The sequence below is a fragment of the Equus przewalskii genome, chromosome X, assembly GCF_037783145.1.
Source record: "Equus przewalskii isolate Varuska chromosome X, EquPr2, whole genome shotgun sequence".
Lineage (NCBI taxonomy): Eukaryota > Metazoa > Chordata > Mammalia > Perissodactyla > Equidae > Equus > Equus przewalskii.
The window spans coordinates 58,995,959-59,005,184 of NC_091863.1; positions in this window are offsets into that span (position 1 = coordinate 58,995,959).

Below are 9,226 nucleotides of genomic sequence, written 5' to 3' on the forward strand. Positions count from 1 at the left end.
TAGGACACAAAGGAATACATTCCAACTATGGGAACAAGACAAAACCCCAGAAAAATAACTAAATGAAAAAGAGATAAACAACGTACCTGACAAAGAGTACAAACTAATAGTCATAAGGATGTTCACTGATTTGGGGAGAAGAATGGATGAATTCAGTGAGACCTTCAACAAGGAATTGGAAAACATAAAAAAGAACCAATCAGAAATGAAGAATACAATACTGAAAATGAAAAGTTCACTAGAGGGACTCGATAGAATAGTTGATACAGAAGAATGGATCAGCGAGCTGGACGAAAGACTAGAGGAAATCACTCGAGCTGAACAAAAAAAAAGGAAAAAGAATTTAAACGAAACAGGACAGTATAAGGGACCTGTGGGAAACATCAAGTACATTAACACCCATATTATAGGCATCCCAGAAGGAGAAGAGAGAGACAAAGGGGGCACAGAGTCTATTTGAAGAAATAATAGCTGAAAACATTTCTAAGCTAAGAAAGGAAATAGACATCCAGGTACAGGAAGCACAAAGAACACCAAAGAAGATAAACCCAAAGAGGCCCACACCAAGACACATTATAATTAAAATGTCAAGAATTAAAGATAAGGAGAGAATCCTAAAAGCTAGAAGAGAAAGGCAACAAGTTACACAAAGAAGGAAACTCCATACGACTATCAGCTGACTTCTCAGCAGAAACATTACAGGCCAGAAGGGAGTGGCATGATATGTTTAAAGTGCTGAAAGAAAAAAACCAACAGCCAATAATACTTTACCCAGCAAGGTTATCATTCAGAGTGGAAGGAGAGATAAATGGTTTCCCAGACAAGTAAAACTTAAGGAGTTTATCACCAAGAAACCAGCCTTACAAGAAATGCTAAATGGACTTTTTTAAGTGGAAAAGAGAGGACCAAAAATAGGAATAAGAAAATTATCAAAAAAAAAAAAACTCAAAAAAATCACTGTTAAAGGCAAATATACAGTAAAGGTGGCAGATCAACTATCTATGAAGCTAATAAGAAGGTCGCAAGACAAAAGTACTAAAATTATCTAGTTCTATGATAAGAGGGTAATGAATACACATGCACAAAAAAAGAGGTTGGATATGATATCAAAAATATAAAATGTGCAAGGAAGGGGGTAAAAGGTCAGAGCTTTTAGAAAGATGTTAAACTAAAGAGACCATCAACGTAATATAGATTGCTATATACATAGCTTATTACATATGAACTTCATGGTAAACACAAACAAAAACCCTATAATTAATACACAAATAATTAAGAGAAAGGAACCCAAACATAATACTAAAGAAAGACATCAAACCACAAGGGAAGAGAGAAAGAGAAGAAGAAAGGAACAGAGAAGAACTACTAAAACACCCAGGAAAAAAAGTAACAAAATAACAATAAGTACATTCTTATCAGTAGCTACTTTAAACGTCAATGGACTAAACGCTCCAATCAAAAGGCATAGGGTGGCCGATTGGATAAAAAAACAAGACCCATATATATGCTGCATACAAGAGAAACACTTCAGACCTAAAGACACTCACAAACTGAAAGTGAAGGGATGGAAAAAGATACTCCATGCAAATGGCAAAGAAAAGAAAGTGGGAATAGCAATACTTATATCAGACAAAATAGACTTTAAAATAAAAAGTGTAACAAAAGACAAAGAAGAGCATTACATAATGATGAAGGGAGTGATCCAACAAGAGGATATAACACTTGTAAATATCTATGCACCCAACATAGGAGCACCGAACACATAAAGTAATTATAAACAGACATAAAAGGAGAAATAGACAGCAACACAATAACAGTAGGGGACTTGAACACTCCACTTACACCAATGGATAGATTATCCAAACAGAAGATCAATAAGGAAACATTGGCCTTAGATGACACATTAGACCAAAAGTACTTAGTAGATATATACAGAACATTCCACCCCAAAACGTCAGAATATGCATTCTTTTCAAATGCATGTGGAACATTCTCTAGGATAGATCACAAGCTGGGGGACAAAACAAGTCTCAATAAATTTAAGAAGATTGAAATAGTACCAAGCATCTTTTCTGACCACAATGGTATGAAGTCAGAAATCAACTACAGGAAGAAAATAGGAAAAACCACAAATATGTGCAGATTAAACAAAATACCACTGAACAATAACTGGGTCAATGAAGAAATCAAAGGCCAAAGCACAAAATACCTGGAGACAAATGAAAATGAAAACACCACATGCCAAAATCTATGGGACACAGCAAAAGCAGTCCTAAGAGGGAAGTTTATAGCAATACAGGCCTACCTCAACAAACAAGAAAAACCTCAAATAAACAATCTAACAGTGCACCTAAGTAACTGCAATAAGAATAAACAAAGCCAAAATCAGTAGAAGGAAGGAAATAATAAAAATCAGAGCAGAAATAAATGAAATAGAGACTAAAAAAATAGAAAAAAATCAATAAAACTAAAAGCTGGTTCTTTGAAAAGATAAACAAAATTGACAAACGTTTAGATAGACTCACCAAGAAAAAAAGGAAAGGTTCGAATAAATATAACCATAAATGAAAGAAGAGAAATTACAACAGACACCTCAGAAATACAAAACATTATAAGAGAATACTATGAAAAGCTATACACCAACAAATTGGATAATCTAGAAGAAATGGATAAATTCTTAGAATCATACAACCTTCCAAAACTGAAACAAGAAGAAGTAGAGAAATTGAATAGACTAATCACCAGTAAGGAGATTGAAACAGTAATTATAACACTCCCAAAAAATGAAAGTCCAGGACCAGACGGCATCCCTGGTGAATTCTACAAAACATTCAAAAAAGACTTAATACCTATCCTTCTCAAACTCTTGCAAAGACTTGAAGAGGAGTGGAAGCTTCCTAACTCATTCTGTGAAGCCAACATTATCCTGATACCAAAACCAGACAAGGACAATGTAAAAAAAGAAAATTACAGGCCAATATCACTGATGAACATCAATGCAAACATCCTTAACAAAATACTATCAAATCAAATACAACAATACATTAAAAAGATCATACACCATGACCAAGTGGGATTTATTCCAGGGATGCAGGGGTGGTTCAACATCTGCAAATCAATCAATGTGATACACCACATTAACAAAATGAAGAATAAAAATCACCTCATCATCACAATAGATGCAGAGAAAGCACTGGACAAGATACAGCATCCATTTATGATAAAAACCCTGAATCAAATGGGTATAAAAGGAAAGTACCTCAAAATAGTAAAGGCCATATATGAGAAACCCACAGATAATATCATTCTCAATGTAGAAAAACCGAAAGCTATCCCTCTAAGAACAGGAACCAGACAAGGATGCCCACTTTCACCACTCTTATTTAACATAGAATTGGAAGTCTTAGCCAGGGCAATCAGGCAAGAAAAAGAAATAAAAGGGATACAAATTGGAAAGGAAGAAGTAAAACTGTCACTATTTGCAGATGACATGATTTTATATATAGAAAACCCTAAAGAATGCATCAAAAAATGTTTAGCCATAATAAATGAATATGGTAAAGTTTCAAGATACAAAGTCAACATAAAAAAATCAGTTTCTATACACTAACAACAAAGAAACAGAAAGACAAATTAAGAATACAACCCCATTTACAATTGAAACAAAAAGAATAAAATACCTAGGAATACATTTAACCAAAGAGGTGAAAGACATGTACACTGAAAACTACAAAAAATTGTTGAAAGAAATTGAAGAAGACACAAAGAAATGGAAAGATATTCTGTGCTCTTGGATTAGAAGAATTAACATAGTTAGAGTGTCCATACTTCCTAAAGCAATCTACAGATTCAATGCAATCCCTATCAAAGTTCCAACAACACTTTTTACAGAAATAGAACAAAGAATCCTAAAATTTATATGTAACAACAAAAGACCCTGATTACACAAAGGGATCCTGAGAAAAATAACAAAGCTCCCTGATTTCAAAATATACTGTAAAGCTATAATAAGCAAAACAGCACAGTACTGGCATGAAACGAGACACACAGATCAATGGAACAGAATTGGGAGCCCAGAAATAAACCGACACATCTACAGACAGCTAAATTTCCACAAGGGAGCCAAGAATATACAATGGAGACAGGAAAGTCTCTTCAATAAATGGTGTTGGGAAAACTTGACAGCCACATGAAAAAGAATGAAACTTGACCACTATCTTACATCATACACAAAAAGTAACTCAAAATTGATTAAAGATTTGAATGTAAGACCTAAAACCATGAAACTTATAGAAGAAAACATAAGCAGTATGCTCTTTGACATCAGTCTTAGCAGCATATTTTCAATTACCATGTCTGACCAGGCAAGGGAAATAATAGAAAAAAAATTAAAAATGGGTCTACATCAAACTCAAAAGCTTCTGTACAGCGAAGGAAACCATCAACAAAATGAAAAGACAACCTAACAACTGGGAGAAGATATTTGCAAGCCATATATCTGATAAGCATTTAATATCCAAAATATATGAAGAATTCATACATCTCAGCAACAAAACAACTAACAATCCAATTAAAAGATGGGCAAAAGATCTGAACAGAAATTTCTCTGAAAAAGATATACAGATGACCAACAGGCACATGAAAAGATGCTCAACATCACTAATTATCAGGGAAATGCAAATCAAAACTGCAACGAAATATCACCTCACGCCCATCAGAATGGCTATAATTAACAACATAGGAAATAACAACTGTTGGAGAGGATGTGGACAGAAGGGAACTCTCTTACACTGCTGGTGGGTGTGCAAACTGGTGCAGCCACTTTGGAAAGCAGCATGGAGATTCCTCATTAAATTAAGAATAGATCTACCATTTGATCCAGCCATTCCACTGCTGGGTATTTATCCAAAGAACATGAATGTGTAAAGATATATGCACCCCTATGTTCATTGCAGCATTATTCACAATAGCAAAGACGTGAAAGCAACCTAGGTGCCCATCAAGTGATGAATGGGTAAAGAAGATGTGGTATATATACACAATGGCATACTAAATGATGCCATAAAAAATGATGAAATCTTGCCATTTGTGAAACATGGATAGAACTTGAGAGTATTACACTAAGCGAAATAAGTCAGAGGGAGAAAGTCTCCCTCATAAATAGAAGATAAAAACAACAACTAATAGAGACAGAGATGGGATTGGTGGGGAAGCCGGGAGGGAGAAGGGTGAAAGGGTCACATGTGTGGTGATGGATTGTAATTAGTCTTTTGGTGGTGAAGATGATGTAATCTACACAGAAATCAAAATATAATGATGTATATCTGAAATTTATATAATATTATAAACCAATGTTACCACAAAACAAATAGGAGTGAAGACAAAGAGTCATATACTGAATATGATAGAACAACAGAATGGAAAATGTTTAAGCCCTTCAGGACGTCATTGAGCCACTGAATGAAACCTAGAACCACTACCTCCAATCTTTCTGACAAGTAAACAAAAATGTTCTTATGGTTTAAATTACTCAGGTTTTCTGTTACTTGCAGATGAAAGCACTGCTAACTGATACTAGAATTCACATTCATTGAGCCTCTAAGATCTGCCAGGAATAATATGATGTTTACCATATTTTATCATATTTAATTTAATCCTCACAACAACACCAGGAGATAAATATTATCATCTACTCTTTCACCAATAAATCTTAAGAGACCTTCATCGTCTTGTCCAAAGCCACAAAACTATTACGTAATAGAACCAAGATTCAACCTATAAATTCATCTCCAAAACTCTTTCCACTAAATATATATTCATAACTGTAATACGTGACAGAAAATGAAAAGTACCTTAAGAGCTTAGAGATAAAGTGTGTCTGAGAAGTAAGCCAAAGAGGAGATTATTTCCAGATAAAGGGGGAGGTATCATGAAGGAAGTAACATTTAAGCTGGGCCCTGAAGAATGGGTAGGGTTTGTTTAATTAAAAGGAGAGAAGGCAGAAGGACACCCTTAACAAGCAATTATTACCTTTTGTTGTTGTTTTTTGGTCAAAGACTCTTTTAAAAATCTAAGGACCCTCTCCTCCAGAAAAAAGAATCACATACTCTCAGGATCACAAAGTTTTCCATATAATTTGTATATGTCATGAACCCCTTAAAGTTCTTCCATTGATGTACAGATTTCATTGACTGACAGATTCTAAACAAAAGAAAGAACAAGAAGCAACTCACTAACACAGGAAAGTATAGGGAATATGGATGAAGCAGTAAATAGAGTTTGGTTGAAGTATAGGCTGCTTAAATGGAAGTTGTTGGGGAAAGGTAACAAAGATAAATAATAGTCAGTATTTGAGGGCCTTAGATGCCCTCCTAGAAAGATGCATTAGAAGAGAAGACATTACTGAAAATGGCAGAGTAGGGAGTTCCAAGGTCCCATTCCTCCACAGAAACAAACAAAAAAATGAGCAGAAAATGTTGGTATCAACTTTGTCAGAACTCTAGAAAATATTCAAAAGTTTTCAGCAAACAAGTGAATGCTGAATGAAGGAAAAGGTGACTGGAACAAAGTAGGAGAGCTTAGAGGTACTTTAACTTAAACTTGCTCCACCTCCTTCCCTATTCAGTGGCTGGATTGAAGACACTAGTCTGCATTCAGGTGTAGACACCTGGTTTCTGGAAGGACAGAGTGGACCTTGTTCATAAAGAATTGTGTTTGTCAGTTTTGACCTCTCTTGGGTTTCCCTGAAGGAAAGATGCAGGCACTTGATATGTTTCATGTAATCATTCTTTCAGGGCAGAAAAGTGGTCATGTGGGAGAATTCCTTGAAAACATAGAAAGGCAAATGAACAAGCGGCTACTACTGGAGGCAAAATATTACAGTTGGGCAAATCACCAACACAGTGAAAGCCTGGGAGGAAAAGCTGGAGAGTTACTTTGGGGAATAAGGAGACTTTGAAAAAGCTCTCATGTTCTGTAAAGCTAAATTTGCTCTAAAAAGTCAAGCCTAAAATAGATTTTAATTAAGGATTAACCAAACGGACTTACCAGCAGATTGAACACAGCAGAAGAATGTTATTAAAGTTGAAATTATCTGAACTAAAAAACAAAGAGAAATAAGAATAACAAAAGTTTCTTCAGATTAACAAGGAATCTATGGGCTCACCCAAGACAGTACACATGCTGAGAAAAGACCCAAGAAGACCCTTAGCTTTCATTCCTGGATGATCTTTAGGCTCAGTGACAGCAGTAAGTGAAGGCTAAAGCAAAGTAGTAAGCAGATTGGCTTACTCTTTTTTTTTTAATGCTGGTCTCTTTTCTTTTTGTTTTATTTTATTGGGGTCATATTGGCTTACAACACTGTAATTTCAGGTGTACTTCACTATATTTCAGTTTCTGTATAGACTGTATCATATTCACCACCAACAGCCAAGCTTTCATCTGTCACCATAGATTTTTGCCCCTATACATTGCACCCTCCACCCACCCCCTTCTCTTCTGGTAACCACTAATCTATTCTCCTTATCTATGTGTTTGTTTATCTTCCACATATGTGTGAAATCAAATGGTATTTGTCTTTCTCTGTCTCATTTCACTTAGCATAATACCCTCAAGGTCCATCCATGTTGTCACAAATGGCATAATTTTGTCTTTTTTAGGGCTGAGTAGTATTCCTTGGATATACATATCGCATCTTCTTTATCCATTCATCCATTGATGGGCACTTGGGTTGCTTCCGCATCTTGGCTATTGTGAATAATGCTGCAATGAACACAGGGGTGCATATATCTTTCTGAATTGTTGGTTTCATGCTCTTTGGATAAATAACCAGTGGTAAAATAGCTGGGTCATATGGCATTTCTATTTTTAATTTTTTGAGAAATCTCCATACTGCTTTCCATAGTGGCTGCACCAGTTTGTATTCCCACCAGCAGTGTATGAGAGTTCCCTTTTCTCTGCATGGTCTCCAACACTTATTATTTCTTGTCTTGCTAATTATAGCCATTCTGACGGGTGTGAGGTGACATTTTGTAGTTTTGATTTGCATTTCCCTAATAATTAGTGATGTTGAACATCTTTTCATTTGCCTGTTGGCCATCTGTATATCTTCCTTGGAAAAATGTCAGTTCATATCCTCTGCCCATTGTTTGATTGGGCTGCTCTTTTTCTGTTGCTGAGTTGTAGGACTTATTTATATATTTTGGAAATTTACCCTTTATCAGATATATGATTTGCAAATGTTTTCTTCCAGTTGGTGGGTTATCTTTGTTTTGTTGATGGTTTCCTTTGCCTTGCAGAAGCTTTTTAGTCTGATGTAGTCTCATTTGTTAATTTTTTCTTTTGTTTACCTTGTCTGAGTAGACATGGTATTTGAAAAGATAATGCTAAGACTGATGTCAAAGAGTGTACTGCCTATATTTTTTTCCAGCAGTTTTATGGGTTCAAGTCTTACATTCAAGTCTTTAATCCATTTTGAGTTAATTTTTGTGGGATGGTGTAAGACAATGGTCTATGTTCATTCTTTTGCATGTGGCTGTCCAGTTTTCCCAGCATCATTTATTGAAAAGACTTTCCTTTCTCCCTTGTATGCTCTTGACTTTTCATCAAAGATTAGCTGTCCATAGACATGTGGTTTTATTTCTGGGTTTTCAGTTCTGTTCCATTGATCTGTGTGTCTGTTTTCTTGCCACAGACTGGCTTAGTCTTGAAAAGGTACCCTAAAACAGAGCCAACCTGCAATGACTGGGACATATTTGCTATTTTTTTTAACTTTGGTATCTACAGAAATCACAGCCAAATCACTAGCTGACCACCAGCTAAAGGAACAGAGACATCAGAGGCCATAAAAAACAAAGAATATGGTCCTTTAAAATCAGTAAAAATTAGTCTAAAAATAGTCACTAAACAAACAACAAAAAACCACAGTAAGCAACAACAACTGCAGAGAGAGAAGAATCTGATTTCCACAGTTACCACATTATAATACTCAAAATGTCTGGTTTTGACCAAAAAGTGAGGCATGCAAAGGAACAAGAAAGTGTGTCCCATTAACAGAAAAATAAATAAATAAATTGACAGAAATTATCCCTGAGGAGGCCCAAACTTGCACTTACTACTGAAAGACTTCAAACCAACTGTCTCAGATATGCTCAAAGAGCTAAAGGAAACCACAGAAAAAGAACTAAAGGAAACTAGGAGAATAAAATATCCTAAAAATAGAGAATAT